We start from the raw sequence: 19,318 nt of genomic DNA, 5'->3' as shown, positions 1-19,318 counted from the left end.
GAGTGACAGTACACACATCAGTGACTGCCAGTGCTTTGGAGTAGGGGAGGACTGAACAGGTAAAGCAAAGTGGATCTTTTAGGGTGGTGAAACTATTCTGTATAATACTATAATGGTGAATACAAGACGTTAAGCATTTGTCAGTACCCATACAACTTTATAACACAAAGAATAACCTCAATGTACGCAAATTTTTTAAAATGTTTATTAGGTTGGGGGACTCAGATGGAATGCAGAATGTGGAAAAAAAAAGTCTAAATGCATTATGAATGTATAAAACAACCATGCTGAAGGGGGAGAAATAAAGGGGGAGAAATAAAGTTCTACCTTTGGAAATAAGTGGAGTCTAAAGGCAACACAAGCATTATACTCTAGTTGATAAAGCTGTTTCTTCTGGGGGTATGGGTTAATTCTGAAACCATCATACACATATGCTAGAAATGAAATTAAATAAATGGATGGCTGATGGTGGGAGTGAGGTTTCCACTTTTGGAGGGGTAGGTTATATATAAGCAAGGGGAGGAAGCTAGAATGATCCATGTGGTAATGAATTTGAGTTGGAGACATCAGTATAAATTCATGTTTAGCTTAATATGGACACAGATGGTTACACATTTGTAATAATTTTTTATTTGAAATATTTATAGATATTAGCATAAACCATATCTCTTGCTCCATCAGCTGAAAGGGCCTAAAAGCAAGACGTCTTAGTGGCAACAAGCACACTAGTGCCCAGATCTTGGTTTCTCCAACAAAAGGAACCAAGGCTCCTTGGAGAAATCGCTGATTGTAAGACTGGGACAAGAAATATACAAGATGAGCATAGAGTATCTTATAATGCTGGAAAGTAAGGAAATGCATGTACACATACATGCACACACATAATGAAGGAGGTATGTCAAAATTTGCCTCCCATTCAGTCTTTCTCAGGAAACTACTAGAAGATGTACTTTGCCAACATGAAGGCAACACCAAGAAAGAAAAAAGACCTGACATCCTGGAAACAGGTTATCCCACACAGGGGAGAGAAAAATGAAATTCACAGATGATCATAAAAGGACACTTCAGGAAGATAGCTGTACAACAGGCGTAGAGAGCAACCCATCAAGATGGACGCAGGGTGACAGACAATTACAGGAAAGATGTTGCAAAATAAACAAACAGATTATCTGATGTGTGTGAATCTACCACAAGGAGATTTACACATCTTGTCTGAAAGGTTGTTAATAGATTAAATAAACGATATGAAAAGATATAGTAAAAAACCAAGATGATTATTAACTCTAGGAAAAACACAGAATTATATATGAAAGGAAGTATCATCACAATATACTACCTGGCTCAGCTGTACACAATATTTACATAAATGATGCAAACACTAATAATTTAACTAAAAATTAACATATAACTAATTTGCAAATATAAAGGAGGGGAGAAGTGCAGTATTTAAATGTGGAGGCTGGTGTAACAAACATAAATTCCCATCTTCTATAATAGGAAATTGGTAAATAATGTCTAAAACTATGGTAGGATGGGGGTAGAGAGGAGAAATAGCTGTATATGAGAGCATGTTATTTAAAAACCTAGAGGTGAAAAAGAGTTAAATAGTCGCTGCCTGTGGGGCAGCCTTTCTGAGTAAGGGTTCTGTGAGAGAATTAAGCCTTAATGCCCCTAAGGCATTCACTTTATGTAATGAATTAACATCTCTCCTATGCATCTGAAGTGTTACTGCAGTTGACCCTTGAACAATGGGGTTTGGGTGCTGACTTCACGAAGTCCTGTATAACTTACAGTCGGCCCTCTGTATCCACAGTTCCTCAGTATCTGAGATTCCTGTCTGTATCCATGGATTCAACCAAGCAGGATCGTGTAGTATTTATTTACTACTGGAAAAAATCTGAGTATAAGTGGACCTGCAGTTCAAACTCGTGTTGTACAAGGGTCTACTATAGTTATAAATCACCCTTGGGGAAGCTGAGAAAATAGTTACTCAAGTTATTTTCTGTGTTTGTGATTCCAATGAGGAACACTTAGAAAAGCTGCTTCTGTAGAGTGGGATTCAGGGAGAGAAGGATGAGGGCAGAAGGCTACTGTTTTTCACTATAAGTCTTGTAGGATTATTTGACTCTTTAAATTATGTACAGGTATCCCTTTGATAAACATAAACATTACCTTAAATATAATAGCAAAAAGTAATAAAGGAACTATAATACAAAATGTATTTTTAAAAAATAAAGCACAGAACTCAAAGGTGTAGAAAACAGTTCTCATTAGAAAAAGCCCAATAATTTTTCTTAAAAATTATAGAATTTATTAAATAATATCTACTTAAAAAGTATTTCTATCTAAATAGCAATGTACTACTAAGTATTATGTTCTTTGAGTCACCTAAAAGATACAAAACAAGGTAGGATAAATAATAATATAATCTAACAATTTGTAAAAGGTATGACATTGAAATCTTTTGACATGAAATCTTATTAAACTGCACATACGTCCCATTTCAATCAAGATTTACTTATTGTGCCAGTAATCTACCCTTGTACAGAAGACACAAAAGAAATACAAGATATACTCCCTATTCTAAGGAAGTTTATTTATGTGTGCATATGATAACTTGTTTTAGGTATTATCTTTACTAACTTGGCCATTTATGTATTCATAATTTTATAAACAAATATTTACAATATTTACTCTGCAAAAATGATTTTTAAAAATCTCTTCATGAGTAAAACCAAATTGGCAACAACATGCAAGATTTGTCAGAAAACAACAAAACCAATAATAAGGAGACTCCTAAAATGGTTAAGGTGAGAGATGATGAGGGCCTGAACTGAGACAGGGCAGATGAAAAGGAAACAGATATAAAAGCGGCTAAAGAATGGGAACTTTGGGGAGTGAAAGCAAGGGAGAAAGCTAGGATTACTGCCAGGTTGCCATCGCAAGTGACTGGGTAGACGGAGGTAGCACTGACCATAACAGGCAATACAAAGAGGAGCAGGACTGAGGGAAAACACGAGTTCACGTTTGGACTGGTGTTTGAAGTACCTTGAGAACATCCTGGGGGAGATGTCCAATAGGCAGTTGAATTAAGGATCTGGAATGCAGGAGAGAAGTCTGAGATAGATAAAGATTTGGGAATTGGCAGCACATAGCTGTTAATAGATGAAATCACCTAGGAAGAGAATATAGAAGAGGACAGGAGCCTGACATCAGATAACTAAAGGTCACAACTGGTGTTCCTAAAGCCACTCTGCAAAAACTTTGCCCATAGTTCTATGTACTTCCATGAAAAAATATCCAATATATAATGCTAAAAGACAAAAAAATCAAACTGTAAAACTTCATGCATAGTACAAATCCATTTTTACAAATAAGTTGTAAAAAAAAAAAATATATAGTATTAGCAAAGGCACAAGAAAAAAAAATACAGAGGAGCAAACACCAAACTGTTCATAATGGTGTCTGAGATTATATAAGCATAACATCTATATTACATGTTCTTATAGTATTTTTTTAACAAAAATATACTACTTCTATAAACAGGAAAAAAGATAATTTTGTTCCTTTCCTTCAAAAAAAGTGATAGCATGTATCCTTATAATGTAAAAAGGTAATACAAATCTGTTAGAAAAACACTTGGACACTGGACCATAAATGGGCAAACAATATGAACAGATAACTAGTAAGATTATGAAAAAACATTCAATGTACAACCTGCATTACCAAAGTAACACAAATCAGAATACATACCATTCACTGCCTACTAGATCAGAATATGATCTTTTTAATAATAAAAGTACTCAATGTTGGTAAGTGTTTGATAAAAAGAGCATCTCAGACACTGCTGATAGGAAATAAACTGGTATACTCACTCAGGGGATCAATGTGATAATATGCATCAATCGATTCAAAAGGATTCCTAACATTTTATCTAACGATTCCCATTTCATAAATTTAAGAAAATAATCCAAAACAACTGAAAATATGCAAAGATATTTTGCCAAATCATTAATTGAAGCAATCTAAACACTGACATTAGGACACAGAAAATTATGCAGGCATCATAAGTGATGTTTATGTCTATCAAAACTTTTTTTTTAAAGTATATACTCTATGACCTAGCAATTCCACTTCTAGAGAAACACTAGTACTTAGGCCCAAGAACACATTATAAAGAACTTTCAATGTTGCAATGTTTGTAATAGTGAAAATTGCAAAGAATCTAACAGCTCACCAATACAAGAATGATTAAATCAGCTTTTTAAAACTGTGGTCTGAGGACCCCTAAAGACCCCAAGAGCTTTCGGGGGGTGAGGGCCTTCCTGTTCCAAATACCAATCTGTGCAAGGATGGATTTTCTTAATATGCTTCAGGTTAAACAAGGTAGCGCACCAGACCGAAGGGCAAAGCAAATATGAGAATCTAGCCATCTCCTATAAAGCCAGACATTAAAGTGACCTACAAAAAATGTAAAACAATGCCATCTTTCTCACTAAATTTTTTTTTAAAAATATAGTTACTTTAAACAATATAATTTAATTCAATATATAATGGGTTTATTACTTCTAAATGAATAAAAAATTTTTTAATTTTCCGAGTTTTAATTTCTAAAATGGTATATATATACTGCATTAGAAAACAAAAACTCTTCTAGTCCTCGATAATTTTTAAGTGTATAAAGGGATCCTGAGACCCACTGGATTAAATAAACTGTGATACCATCATATTATGTAATATTATAACTGGGGATGATAATTAAAAGGGAATTTATTTTTATCTGTAATGTAACTGTTTCAAAAGACACTTTGCTCATGTATCAGTTGTGTAATCAAAAATCATAAAGTCATGTCTATGAAGCTTTTTAAAAACATGGGGAAATGCTTAAAATATAATTTTAAGCAAGAAAAGCAGGCAATCCAACTGTATATAAAATCTCATTATTTCAATTAAGAAAATGCCACAGGGAAAAAAAAGACTCAGGTGAAAAGACAAAATTAACTATTGTTGATTACCTTTAAATGTGGAATTAAAGTTGATTATTTTTCCTTATTCTTTATTATATTTAATTTTTTTTACACTAAACATGCGGCTTAATATCCAGAGGAGAAAAAAGGGAAGAAATTAGGTGGAAAATTATATATAGTTCTACTAGATCAAACCACTGAACTCGTGCCAATTCAAAAGACAAGCTCAAAATAATAAATTAAGGAACCTAATTCGATCAACAAACTGCCTATTTTATTAAAGGAAAAATATTAAGTTATCAAATGTATGGACTGGTTTCCATACCAGTCAAACTAACAAGAACTCCCTTAGTCTGGAATATAATATCATGCAGTCACGGTAGTACAAATAAGTTTATAGTTTAAAAGTTAGATCATCTTTTATCATTTTGCAAAGGTACTAAAGAAAAGGTAGACGAAGGGACACTAGCGCGTCCTTCTGGTCTAAAACGATGAGAAAATGCATCGGTGCGAGAATGGACTTTGCTAGAGCACGGGCGGCGATGACAGATTCCTCTGCGGGGGCAGAGTCATTTCAGCGCAGAGGCTACCACTCACTCCTCGGGAGCGACAGTCCCTCCTGCAGGCTCAGCCCCTTCCCTGGAGGGACAGGCGGCCCTGGGGGCTCTTCTCCCTCCATCCGCCGCGGCCCGGGGGTTGCTCCCCCGGCAGCGCCGAGCACTCCGGGAGGCCCGGGTGGGTGGGACCCGGCAAACAGCGGCCGTGATTGCCATCCTGGCCTGGTCCGGCCCAACAGGCTTTACCGAGGAGCCGCGAGGTTTGAGAGTCCTTATTTCCCAGCCAGCTCAGGGGGCTCAGGAAAGGAATGGGTCGGGGGCCCAAGGCTCGGTCCCTGGAGGAACAGGAGGACCAGACCCAGCGCCTAGGGCAGCGCGACCAGCGGTCACCCCGCCCCCTCCCCGAGGGCAGCAGGGGTGAGGAGAGGCCAAGACGCCTGTTCCAGGGGGCTCTTACCTCCCCACACCCCTGCGGAGCTCTGTGAGGCTTGACGAGACGCCGCGTTAAGGAGTGAAGAGCGACCCCGGCCGGGAATCCAGGGTGTGCGCGATGTCGGCTCAAGGTTTGTTGCCCCCCCTACCCCCCCACCGACCTAGGGAGAGCAGATAGCGCAGGCGCAGAGAAGGCTTTCTGTGCCTCACACACCCCCTCCTGCGTCCGCGGCCTCCCGGCTCACGAGGCGCCTGCGCGCTGCCATGCAGGTTCTAAGCCCCGGGCGTCGGGCTTCTTACCGGAAAGGCCTGAGGAGGTTCTGGGGTGACTGGGGCTCCTGAAGATCGGCCGTAGGTCGGGACTCGGTTTCCCACTAGAAGCCTTGGAGCCGGGATCGGGAGGCGACTGCGTCCGTGTCCGGCTTCCTCTGCCCTTCGCTGACCTAGACGCAGCTTCCCCCGCCCCCAGCCTCCTGCGTCCTGCGGCCTGTACTGGACACACCCGCCTGCTGGGCAGCCAACGCGGCCTGCTCCCCCCAGCTCTGCTGTCTTCCCGGAAAAAAACCTCACTTTTTTTGCTTAGGGCTGGTTTTGCAACCACCCGCAGCCCCCCTCCCCCTCACACCCTGGCAGCAACAAAAATGCTCCTACCCCCCTGCCAAGCCTTAAGCCCTCCAGCCGACTGGCCATTCCCGAGGGCTCTGCCTTTGCCTCTCCTTGCTTTAGTTCTGCTTTTCTGACAGTGGCCGCGAGAACAGCTGCCCCCCCTGTATGAAAACACAAGCTAACTCATCCGGAGAAGTAAATGTCAATCATGTGATGTATATTTGTGCTTGTTTGAGCCTTACTGTGTTCACCACAAGTTTCCTATAAATTTAAATGAGGGAAGAAGAGACATCTGTGTGAGGTCAGGGTATTACAGACTGGGGAAAAGAATCCGTCGGTTGCCAAAAGGTTTTACCGGTTCAGAATTCATACTGCTCTTTCAAAAATTTCAAGAGTTTTAGTATCTCAGGAATATTAAGTCTGATGTAATTTGCGGTGACAGATTTGAGAATCAGCGTTCAAATCCCAAATCTGCAACTTGGACAAGCATGGTTACTGATCTTTCAAACATACTTCATCTTGGTTTTCCTAAATTCTGAAATGAAATTGTGTGGCTTTAGTTCAACGGTGAAACTTGTATTGATTGCTTAAAATAATTTATTGAGCATCTGCTATGTGCCAGACACTGTGTTAAATGCTTTGCTTAGGTCATCTCATTTAATCCTAAGAATAATCCTACGAAGAACAGTATGCATTTTCTCTAATATGTGTCCGGTGTTGCTCACAGATAAATAAAATGGGGTCACTACCCTTATAGAAACACAGTCTTACAGCAAAGATGCATGTATACAAGTGCATATTTGAGATAGAAGTATTTACATTGCACAGTGTGAGGACAAAAACTAGAAATAGGAAACACTAAGACCTTAAACAGGTAAATGGGAAAAGTATATACATGAACAGTCAATTCACAAAATAAGGAATTTAAATGCCTACTGCATATTTTACTAATGTTCAAATTCGTTAATAATGAAGACAAAAAAGGTATTATTTCCCATGGATCTAATTAGTTTGTTTACATTGTGAATAGACTCCATTGGTGAGGGTAGAATGAAATGAGCACTCATACCCTGTTGGGTATATAAATTAAGACAAAGATTTTGGAAAGTTACTTGTCAAATCATATCAAGAAATGTTCACATGACCTAATTCAGTAACTTCTGTTTTGGAAATTATAAGGAGATATATCAGAATACAAAGATTTAGATGAGTAACAATAAGGAAAATAAACAAGGTACCAAAACCCAATTACCTTTCACATATAAATTGTACCTTGTATCACATTTATTTGTTTATGGGTGTTTCCTCTATACAGTGCAGTATGCTAGGAGTTATAAGGACTATAACGATGGATAATTTATGATTTTTGCCCTGAAGAAGTTCACAATCCACCGTGTCATTCTTTTATTTATTAACATAAATAGCTGAGAGATTGCTGCAGTATAGTAAAATTACAAGAGCTTTGTATAGATTCTTGGTCAAATTTTCTGTGATTTCCTTTGTTGGTTGAAATAAAGAAGAAAGCTACACATCAAATGTAATGTCAGATAAAATATTAAGGAAAAAGAGTCCTTGGCAAAAGTTGAGTAATATTACTGAAATATTCAATGTATCATCTTTTACCTAAAGATCCTATTTATAACTAAATGTTTTCTGGACTTGGGGAAAGTCATCATCCTAGTTATAACATACTTGGTCAATTTATTCCTTAGACTACCTAGTCATCACTTGGATCATCAGCAGTTTTTATTATTTTGAAAGGTAACCAGGATCCTGATGATTTTAAGAGGCTTAAATTCCATTGTAATATGAACTTCCAAAGCTGTTCCCTTTTCATAAGTAAACTGGGTGGAGAAAATACCAGAAGCAAATGAAAATAACTATTACAATTATTCATTTGTTTCATGGCTGGTCTGAGACTAACAAGCAGTTTTAGAACTAGGGATTCATTGCACCAAAATACAGAATGTGACATGCAACTGTTAGTTACCCATCTGCATTTAAGTGATATATAACCATGCTAAAACACCCATGTTACAAGGAAAAGAGCTGAAACAGTTTTTAAAAAAATTGTCTGCTGGTCTAGGGCCAATTGGATCAGCTATTTGGAACAAAGTCACCAATGAAGAAATGGTTATAGTTTTGGTGACTGTGCGAACTAGTTTTTAAAAATGCATAGAAAAAGTTTGGAAGGAATTCCACTAAAATATTAACTCTATTTTTGGAAGGTGAAATTATGAGTGATTTCTCCCTCTTCTTCCAAGTGTTCCATATTTTCCAAGTTTTTTTGTAATGAGAACATATTACTTTAATAATCCAAGAGGAAAAATGGAAGGATTCCTTTTTAAAAGTATTGCTGAATTCGTAATTGAGCCAACCAATTACCTTATATTCATTATGCAATCTCTGCATACAATATATTGCATGACTGTGAGTCATCAGAGAGAAATATACCCGAAAGGATTGATGAGCACTTGTGTCTGGATACTGTCTTAGAGGTGGTGCAAGGTACAGTGATTCCCAGGGCTCGGGTTTTTTTTTTTTTTTTTAATACATTTATTTATTTATGTATTTTTGGCTGCGTTGGGTCTTCGTTGCTGCGCGGGCTTTCTCTAGTTGTGGCGAACGGGGGCTACTCTTCATTGCGGTGTGCGGGCTTCTCATTGCGGTGGCTTCTCTTGTTGTGGAGCACGGGCTCTAGGCGCATGGGCTTCAGTAGTTGTGGTGCGCAGGCTCAGTAGTTGTAGCGCACGGGCTTAGTTGCTCCGCAGCATATGGGATCTTCCCGGACCAGGGCTCGAACCCGTGTCCCCTACATTGGCAGGTGGATTCTTAACCACTACGCCACCAGGGAAGTCCCCAGGGCTCAGGTTTGATACAGCTTCAACATCATGACATGGGTTCTCTTGTTGAGGGGGTCAGATTTCTTTGCCAAATATTTCTAGTTCTTCTCTCTTCTGGGCATGTGATGGCAGGGTATCTTCTGGCCCCCTTATGGTTGAATAGGGCCAAGTGACTTATTGAGGCAAATGAACTGTGAGAAGTGACACGTGTCTTTCTAGACTGGATATTTTACTTACCAATGTGAGGCACTCCAGAGCCTCCTTTCCCTCTGGCACAGCAATAGACCAGACTTGATACTGTGGCCACTCCATTAGTGTGAGTTCTTGAGGGATTCCAGAGCACTTCTAGAACAAGAAATAAACCTTGTTGTTATATGCCACTGAGATTTGGGGGTAATTTGTTACTGCAACATAGCTTAGCCTGTCACAGCTGATAAACTTTGTTTTATGTCTCTGAGATTTGGACGTAGCTATTCTGAACCATATACCAGGGTGGTGTCTCAGTGAGGCTACTTACGGCAGCGTCGTTTCCCAATGTGTTTTGCCTTCACAAATAAATTATTCTATACTTACAATTATTATGATTTACTAGGTAAATACATTTTGTTGTAAACACATGCTTAACCTCTACTACTACTCAGAATGATAGTGAATTTTTTTAACTTTTTTTTTAATGAAAAACATCAATCACATAAAAGTACAGAGACTAGTGCAATAGATTCAAAATCAAATCAAATCAAAATCAAATCAAAATCAAAGATCTTATTTTACCTATAAACTCACCCACTCTATCCCTCCCCGCACAACTGAATTATTTTGAGGAGAATCTCATTTATCTTTTCTTTTTTTTTTTTTATTAACATCTTTATTGGAGTATAATTGCTTTACAATGGTGTGTTAGTTTCTGCTGTATAACAAAGTGAATCAGCTATACATATACATATATCCCCATATCTCTTTCCTCTTGTTTCTCCCTCCCATCCTCCCTATCCCACCCCTCTAGGTGGTCACAAAGCACCGAGCTGATCTTCCTGTGCTATACGGCTGCTTCCCACTAGCTATCTATTTTACATTTGGTAGTGTATATAAGTCCATGCCACTCTCTCACTTCGTCCCAGCTTACACTTCCCCCTCCCCGTGTCCTCAAGTCCATTCTCTATGTCTGTGTCTTTATTCCTGTCCTGCCCCTAGGTTCTTCAGAACCTTTTTTTTTTTTTTTTTTAGATTCCATATATATGTGTTAGCATACGGTATTTGTTTTTCTCTTTCTGACTTCACTCTGTATGACAGTCTCTAGGTCCATCCACCTCACTACAAATAACACAATTTCGTTTCTTTTTATGGCTGAGTAATATTCCATTGTATATATGTGCCACATCTTCTTTATCCATTCATCTGTCGATGGACACTTAGGTTGCTTCCATGTCCTGGCTATTGTACATAGAGCTGCAATGAACATTGTGGTACATGACTCTTTTTCAATTATGGTTTTCTCAGGGTATATGCCCAGTAGTGGGATTGCTAGGTCATATGGTAGTTCTATTTTTAGTTTTTTAAGGAACCTCCATACTGTTCTCCATAGCGGCTGTATCAATTTACATTCCCACCAACAGTACAAGTGGGTTGCCTTTTTGCCACACCCTCTCCAGCATTTATTGTTTGTAGATTTTTTGATGATGGCCATTCTGACTGGTGTGATATGATATCTCATTGTAGTTTTGATTTGCATATCTCTAATGATTAGTGATGTTGAGCATCCTTTCATGTGTTTGTTGGCAATCTGTATATCTTCTTTGGAGAAATGTCTATTTATGTCTTCTGCCCATTTTTGGATTGGGTTGTTTGTTTTATTGATATTGAGGTGCATGAGCTGCTTGTCAATTTTGGAGATTAATCCTTTGTCAGTTGCTTCATTTGCAAATATTTTCTCCCATTCTGAGGGTTGTCTTTTCGTCTTGTTTAGGTTTCCTTTGCTGGGCAAAAGCTTTTAAGTTTCATTAGGTCCCATTTGTTTATTTTCGGTTTTATTTCCATTTCTCTAGGAGGTGAGTCAAAAAGGGTCTTGCTGTGATTTATGTCATAGAGTGTTCTGCCTGTGTTTTCCTCTAAGAGTTTGATAGTGTCTGGCCTTACATTTAGGTCTTTAATCCATTTAGGGAGTGTTCTAATTTCATTCTTTTACATGTGGCTATCCAGCTTACCCAGCACCACTTATTGAAGAGGCTCTCTTTTCTCCATTGTATATTCTTGCCTCCTTTATCAAAAATAAGGTGACCATATGTGCATGGGTTTATCTCTGGGCTTTTTATCCTGTTCCATTGATCTATATTTCTGTCTTTGTGCCAGTACCATACTGTCTTGATTACTGTAGCTTTGGAGTATAGTCTGAAGTCCCAGAGCCTGATTCCTCCAGCTCCATTTTTCATTCTCAAGATTGCTTTGGCTATTTGGGGTCTTTTGTGTTTCCATACAAATTGTGAAATTTTTTTGTTCTAGTTCTGTGAAAAATGCCATTGGTAGTTTGATAGGGATTGCATTGAATCTGTAGATTGCTTTGAGTAGTAGAGTCATTTTCACATTGTTGATTCTTCCAATGCAAGAACATGGTGTATCTCTTCATCTGTTTGTATTGTCTTTAATTTCTTTCATCAGTGTCTTATAGTTTTCTGAATACAGGTCTTTTGTCTCCTTAGGTGGGTTTATTCCTAGGTATTTTATTCTTTTTGTTGCAGTGGTAAATGGGAGTGCTTCCTTAATTTCTCTTTCAGATTTTTCGTCATTAGTGTATAGGAATGCAAGAGATTTCTGTGCATTAATTTTGTATCCTGCTACTTTACCAAATTCATTGATTAGCTCTAGTAGTTTTCTGGTAGCATCTTTAGGATTCTCCACATGTAGTATCGTGTCATCTGCAAATAAAGTAAAACTGCAGTGACAGTTTTACTTCTTCTTTTCTGATTTGGATTCCTTTTATTTCTTTTTCTTATGTGATTGCCATGGCTAAAAATTCCAAAACTATATTGAATAATAGCGGTGAGAGTGGGCAGCCTTGTCTTGTTCCTGAGCTTAGAGGAAATGGTTTCAGTTTTTCACCATTGAGAACGATGTTGGCTGTGGGTTTTTCATATATGGCCTTTATTTTGTTGAGGTAGGTTCCCTCTATGCTGACTTTCTGGAGAGTTTTTATCATAATGGGTGCTGAACTTTGTCGAAAGCTTTTTCTGCATCTCTTGAGATGATCATATGGTTTTTCTCCTTCAATTTGTTAATCAGGTTTATCACATTGATTGATTTGTGTATATTGAAGCATCTTTGCATTCCTGGGATAAACCCCATTTGATCATGGTGTATGATCCTTTTAATGTGCTGTTGGATTCTATTTGCTAGTATTTTGTTGAGGATTTTTGCATCTATGTTTATCAGTGATATTGGCCTGTAGTTTTCTTTTTTTGTGACATCTTTGTCTGGTTTTGGTATCAGGGTGACGGTGGCCTCATAGAATGTGTTTGAGAGTGTTCCTCTCTCTGCTATATTTATCATATCTTTTCATCTCTAAATTTTTTCTACACATATATTTAAAAGATAAGCACTTTACAAAGTAGAAATAATAATGCAATGAAATCCTTTTCTATCCAATATTAGTATCTTACTTCAATATGGATAACTTTGTTTCATCTATAGCCTTACCCAACCTTATTATTTTGAAGAAAATCTCACGTTATATCATTTCATTCATAAATATTTCAGTATGTATTTCTAAAATAAAACAGCTCTTCACAAAAATATATTAATAATACCTTTATTACACCTGAAAAATTTAACACTAATTCTTCAATAGTGTCAAATATTTAAGCATTGCTGTCTATATTTCCAATTGTTTCATAAATGTCATCATTTTTAAATAGCTTGGGTGAATCAAAATCCAAATAAGGTCAACAAATTGAGATTGGTTGATGTGTAATAAAGTTCCCTCTTTCTTTTTTGTTCCTGGCAATTTGTTTTTTTAAAAAGCCATGTCTTTTAGCCTATAAAATTTTCAGTATCTGGACTTTTCTGCACCTCCCTCTGCATAGTATCTTTTAACACGTGTCTCTTGCCTCTGTGTTTCCTGTAAACTTGTAGCTAGGTCTAGAGGCTTGGTTTGATACAGTTCAGTTTTTTTGGCAAGGCTACTTCATAGATGGTGTGTACTTCCATCAGGAGACACATAATATCTTGTTGGCTCTCTTTCAGTGATGTTAGCAACCATTGATAATCACTACTTGGATTCATCCTTTGATTTGGAGTTTGCAAAATGGTGACATTCTAATCTATCATTTCTTTTTTATTTATTGGCTGGAATTTTTCTAGGGAAAGAAAAATGTCCCTCAATAACAATTTAGTTTTCCTGAAATAAAGTTCATACAGGAAAGAGAAGTTAAATATTCAACCTTTTACTTTACTGACCGTTTTCAGAAGAATGAGTTGGTTCCCTTGTACTGTCTAAAGGAGACTAATGGTGTGTGTGTGTGGGGGGTAATATATGTAAGTTAAATGTATGTATGTATATGATACTACATATCATATACTACATATATATGATACTAAACCAGTTCTCTAGCTTTTAATAAACACATTTCAGCATTTTCACCATTGTACATCCCAATGTTTAATACTATAATGAACACATGTCATATCCATTGCCAAAATCATGATACGAAAAATATTATTAAAATGGTCCAAGGAATTATAATTAAATTTAAATCAGATTAGGATATACTTATAACTCTAATGTTAGATTTCTACTTTTTTCTATAAAGTCATAAAACAGGTCAATAAGAAAAGGTTATCAAAACTATTTGGTGCTTTTATACTATATCTAAGGATAGTCACAATTGAATTCATCTACAAAAATTTCAAAGATATAGGTATATCATATTAGTGCACAGTTATACTAATTTTATGTTTAGGAAGCTGGCATAAGGAAATTCACCAAAGCTCAAATATGTTAAGATGCAAGTGACAATATCAGGCAATTTACAGAGAGAAGAAGCAACTGTTAGTGATCTAATTCCACTGCCAGTTAGCATGTAAACTGGAGCCAGAAAGAGAACTGAAATTCAAATCAGAGAAGTGAAATTAATTATTCTACTTTTTAGTCACTTAAATAATTATATTTTTGTGAGAACAAGCTCAAAACAAAGGTTGACATACTATCTGAGTTACATAAATTTAACATTGTGTATAATTAGGAGAAAAAATGAACTGGGGTTACCAGCTCCTTTCATTATGTATATTCAAGAAAAGGGATCACATTTCCAAACATTGGGAGAGTATTAACTTTCTACAGCTGGAGAGAAGACAAGGAACCCACCACTGGGTGGCAGAGACCAAGACTTGTAGGCATGCAGTGACCTCAGGAACTTGGCAGTGAGAGGCACAGTCTGAAGTCAGTGGAAAGATCCCTTGTAAGATGTATCTCTGGGCCTGCCTGATCTTCAGTGCCCAAGAGGCAGCTCCAGCACTGTATAGCAGCGTCCTGCAGTCAACAGAGCAACAGCAAATATGGCAACCACACAGAGCAAAGGACAGCTCAACCTCCTGATTTTGACATTACTAGGATTGTTGTGGGACCCCATCAAGAAAGAGAAGGGAATCCCAAAAATGATTGGTTGAATTTTCCCTCCAACCTCAGAACAGATTATATTTGATTTAGGAAATAGGGAAATGTGATATATCTTGTATCCTGGCATTGTGAAATAAAATTCATGCCCACTATAAGTAGTTTTATAATGGTGATCTCTCAATAAAAATAGAATGGAAATCCTGTCCTCTCTTATGAGAGATGGTGATGTTTTTATTAGCTTTTTTTGGTAACAGATTTGATAGTCAGTTCAAAAGTGAATTTTCTCATTTAAAATATTTTTGAGTTACTCCTTCAGATCAAGAAAGAGAGATAACCAAAAGAAACTTTTCTGCACACTTTACAATTTTCCTTAATGTTAAAAAGAAACCAATAGACTCATATGGACTCTGAGACTTTTACAACTCATATTAAACTATATATGTGTATATATACGCACACATATATTTATACATCTGAGATAGATAGAAAGATAGATACACAAGCAGGTTAAACAAGTTAAAATATATATACAGTTAAACAGGTTAAAAGAAAGTATGAAAGTATATACTAAACAGGAAAAGGGAATCATCATCTACCTCACTTTTTCTCTTGAAGTAAGACTTTGCAAGAGTATCTGCTGTGATTGACCAGTGATATACAAGGAGACTGGATAATATGGGACCACATTTCCTCATGTGACATTTTCTTCCTATTATGGTAATTTTCCTGCCTATTTCCTTTTTTTTTTTTTTTTTTTTTTAAATTTATCCCTTCCCCTTTCTCCTTTGGTAACCATAAGTTTGTTTTCCATGTCTGTGAGTCTATTTCTATTTTGTAAATAAGTTCATTTGTATCATTTTTTTTAGATTCCACATATAAGTGTTATCTTGTTATGTTTGACTTTCTCTGTCTGACTTACTTCACTTAGTATGAAAATCTCTAGGTCCATCCATGTTGCTGCAAATGGCAATATTTCATTCTTTTTAATGGCTGAGTAATATTCTTTATCTATTCATCTGTTGACGGGCATTTAGGTGGCTTCCATGTCTTGGCTATTGTAAATAGTTCTGCTACAAACATCAGGGTGTATGTATCCTTTCGAATTAGAGTTTTTGTCTTTTCTGGATATATGCCCAGGAATGGGATTGCTGGATTATATGATAACTCTATTTTTAGTTTTTTAAGGAACCTCCATACTGTTCTCCATAGTGGCTTCATCAATTTACATTCCCACCAACAGTCTAGGAGGGTTCCCTTTTCTCCACACCCTCTCCAACATTTGTTATTTGTAGACTTTTTAATGATGGCCATTCTGAATGGTGTGAAGTGGTACCTCATTGTAGTTTTGATTTGCATTTCTCTAATAATTTGTGATGTTGAGCATCTTTTCATGTGCCTATTGGCCATCTGTATGTCTTCTCTGGAGAAATGTCTATTTAGGTCTTCTGCCCATTTTTTGGTTGCATTTTTTGTTTTCTGGATATTGAGCTGTATGAACTGTTTGAATATTTTGGAAATTAATCCCTTGCCAGTTGCATTGTTTGCAAATATTTTCTCCCATTCCATAGGTTGTCTTTTTGTTTTGTGTATGGTTTCCTTTGTGGAGCAAAAGCTTTTAAGTTTAATTAGGTCCCATTTGCTTATTTTTGCTTTTATTTCCATTACTCTAGGAGACAGATGCAAAATAATATTGCTGTAATTTATGTCAAAGAGTGTTCTGCCTATGTTTTCCTCTAGGAGTTTTATAGTATCTGGTCTTACATTTAGATCTTTAATCCATTTTGAGTTTATTTTTGTATATGGCTTTTTAAATTTTTTAAAATTTATTTTATTAAAATTTTTTTCATATGATTTTATTTTTTTTAGAAAAAATTAAGTTACACTCCATTTACAGTTATTTCAAAATATTGGCTATATTCCCCGTGTTGTACAATACATCCTTGTAGCCTACTTACACCCAACAGTTTGTACCTTTCACTCCCCCACCCTTATGTTGCCCCTCCCCCCCTCCCCACTGGTAACCACTAGTTTGTTCTCTATATCTGCGTCTGCTTCTTTTTTTGTTCTATTCACTAGTTTGTTGTATATTTTAGATTCCACATAAAGGTGATATCATTCAGTATTTGTCTTTCTCTGTCTGACTTATTTCACTTAGCATAATGCCCTCCAAGTTCATCCATGTTGCTGCAAATGGCAAAATTTCATTCTCCATTTCCTTCTTAATATCGACTCCTGGACAATATCCATGGTCTTAAATTAACATTATTATTTTTCCTAAATAGAATTTTCTTCAATGACTTTTTAAAAATAAATTTATTTATTTATTTATTTATTTTTGGCTGTGTTGGGTCTTTGTTGCTGTTCACAGTCTTTCTTTAGTTGCGGCAAGTGGGGCTACTCCTCGTTGCGGTGCACGGGCTTCTCATTGCGGTGGCTTCTTTTGTTGTGGAGCGTGGGCTCTAGGTGCATGGGCTTCAGTTGTTGTGGCACGCAGGCTTCAGTAGTTGTGGCACGTGGGTTTAGTTGCTCTGCGGCATGTGGGATCTTCCTGGACCAGGGCTCAAACCTGTGTCCCCTGCATTGGCAGGCAGATTCTTAACCACTGCACCACCAAGGAAGTCCCTCTTCAGTGACTTTTAATCTGTTTTCATTTCAATGATGACTTGTCAATTTTATTACAGTCTGCACTTTTCTTGCTGTCCTTCTATATATTCGTTAGATTTAGATTTGACTAAGGGTATTAGTAGCCTCCAAAATATCAGAGGCTTAAACTAGATGCTTATTTTCCTTTTGCCTTAATATCCAGATACAGATGGTCTAGGGCTTTCATAGAACTCTGTTCTATGAAGTCAACACATACTTTGGATTCTTCTAGGTTTTTACTCTATCAACTGTGGCCTCTATTCTCAAGGTCACCTCATGGTCCAAGATGGCTCTTCAGCTCCATCTATCATGTCCATATTTCAACTAGCTAGGAAGAGGAAAGTGACATAGTGGGTCAAAGAGTTCATGCAAGCTGTTCCTTAAGGAAGATTCTCTGAAGCTGCTGCAGGATACTCTTGCTTATCTGCATTGTTTAGAACTTATTCCCCTGGCCATATATAATTACAAGGAAGACGGGAATTGTTTATTTTGGGAGGCCCTGTGTGTCTTTATTTTGGAGGGCCCTGTGCCTCGCTGAAAATTCTAATGGGAGAATGGATATTGGGAGGAAATAGCAATTTCTGCCACACTCTAACTGAACCATGGTGCCATTGGGAGCTCCCTTGTTGCAAGAACACAGATTCATAAAATAGCATGGATCTGAACAGGCTCTGCATGATACTTGCAACTCCAGAATAAAGGCTGACCTCTTAATCACACTGGGACACACTATTAATGATTGCATTGTCAATGCAATCAAAAACGAAACTGTCCCTCCACCCCTCACTGTCTTTCTTCCCCTCGTCACATGTTTAGAAGGAGTGTTTGCTCTCACTGACTGACTTCCCCACCTCCTTTATTTATCTTCAACCTTCTCTAGAATGGATTGTCCCTGAATACTCCACTGTTCTTGCAAACACTAACAGGGACCCTATGAAACTAAGTTAATCAGGTGTTTTTCTGTTGTCTTCCTTGGCTTCTCAGCATCTGGCAAAGCTGACACTTCCTCTTTCTTGAAACCCTCTCTTCTGTTGGATTCTATGACACAACACTGTTCCAGAAGTTCCGTGTAAATCTCCTTTGTGAGCTTCTCCTCTATCAAAACACAAAATGGTGGATCTCCTAAGAGCTCAGTTCTAAGTCGTTCTTTCCTCCACCACTACACATAGATGAACTCATCTACTGCAGGCTTCAATTATCACATGTGCTGAGGATCCCCAAAACTACATCTGTAATTTGATCTTTATTCTGCTTTGCAGTATCTTCCTTTTCTTTCAGTGTCTGAGCAAACAAGTAACTTGTCTTTGATTAGCCAAAGCTGGTTCTTTATTATCCATGTGAATGCACAGAAATTTTAAAAAACATGTGAGCTTGTCAGCAAACCATAGACTGTATGCCATATTAAGAGAAAAAATTATTATTATAGCTTGTCATCATAGTATTTAGTCTTTCATTCCTTAAACTGTCAACCAATATAAATAATTACATATCTGCTCTTTCTCAGACACATTCCCTACATATTATTGAGGATTTAAGAATAGAAACTAAAGACAATGTCTTTTTTATTGAGAATTTTTAAACATAGTTGAGAACAAATATATGCATTATATATATCAGTATACACATTCAGTATTGGCTAAATAGATAGATATATTCAATTGTGGG

The 19,318-nt window shown here is 37.2% G+C and overlaps 2 protein-coding genes and 1 long non-coding RNA gene across 8 annotated transcripts in view; 1 reads left to right on the top strand and 2 right to left on the bottom strand.

Moving 5' to 3' along the window:
- ZFYVE16 (zinc finger FYVE-type containing 16) overlaps positions 1-6,516 on the bottom strand; it is a 62,438-nt gene extending 55,922 nt beyond the window's left edge. The window contains exon 1 of one of the 4 annotated variants that reach the window (XM_068535576.1): positions 6,257-6,516. The gene's annotated coding sequence lies outside the window, so the exon portion shown is untranslated. Of the gene's footprint in view, positions 1-3,048; positions 3,069-5,981; positions 6,106-6,256 lie in introns of those variants that run through there. The other 3 variants (XM_068535573.1, XM_068535574.1, XM_068535575.1) reach the window with 3 other exon arrangements.
- SERINC5 (serine incorporator 5) overlaps positions 5,592-19,318 on the top strand; it is a 189,095-nt gene continuing 175,368 nt past the window's right edge. Inside the window, exon 1 of the mRNA XM_068535578.1 lies at positions 5,592-6,087. The gene's annotated coding sequence lies outside the window, so the exon portion shown is untranslated. The remainder of the gene's footprint in view (positions 6,088-19,318) is intronic.
- LOC137759402 (uncharacterized) overlaps positions 9,148-19,318 on the bottom strand; it is a 73,634-nt gene continuing 63,463 nt past the window's right edge. For all 3 annotated transcript variants that reach the window (XR_011073079.1, XR_011073080.1, XR_011073081.1), the window contains 2 exons: positions 9,643-9,750; positions 9,148-9,374 (listed from right to left, as the gene is read on the bottom strand). This is a non-coding gene — a long non-coding RNA (uncharacterized lncRNA). The remainder of the gene's footprint in view (positions 9,375-9,642; positions 9,751-19,318) is intronic.

Source organism: Eschrichtius robustus, chromosome 2, assembly GCF_028021215.1.
Source record: "Eschrichtius robustus isolate mEscRob2 chromosome 2, mEscRob2.pri, whole genome shotgun sequence".
NCBI classification, from domain to species: Eukaryota; Metazoa; Chordata; class Mammalia; order Artiodactyla; family Eschrichtiidae; genus Eschrichtius; species Eschrichtius robustus.
The sequence above is the reverse complement of the archived record's forward strand: the minus strand, read 5'-3'. Positions and strand labels throughout refer to the sequence as shown.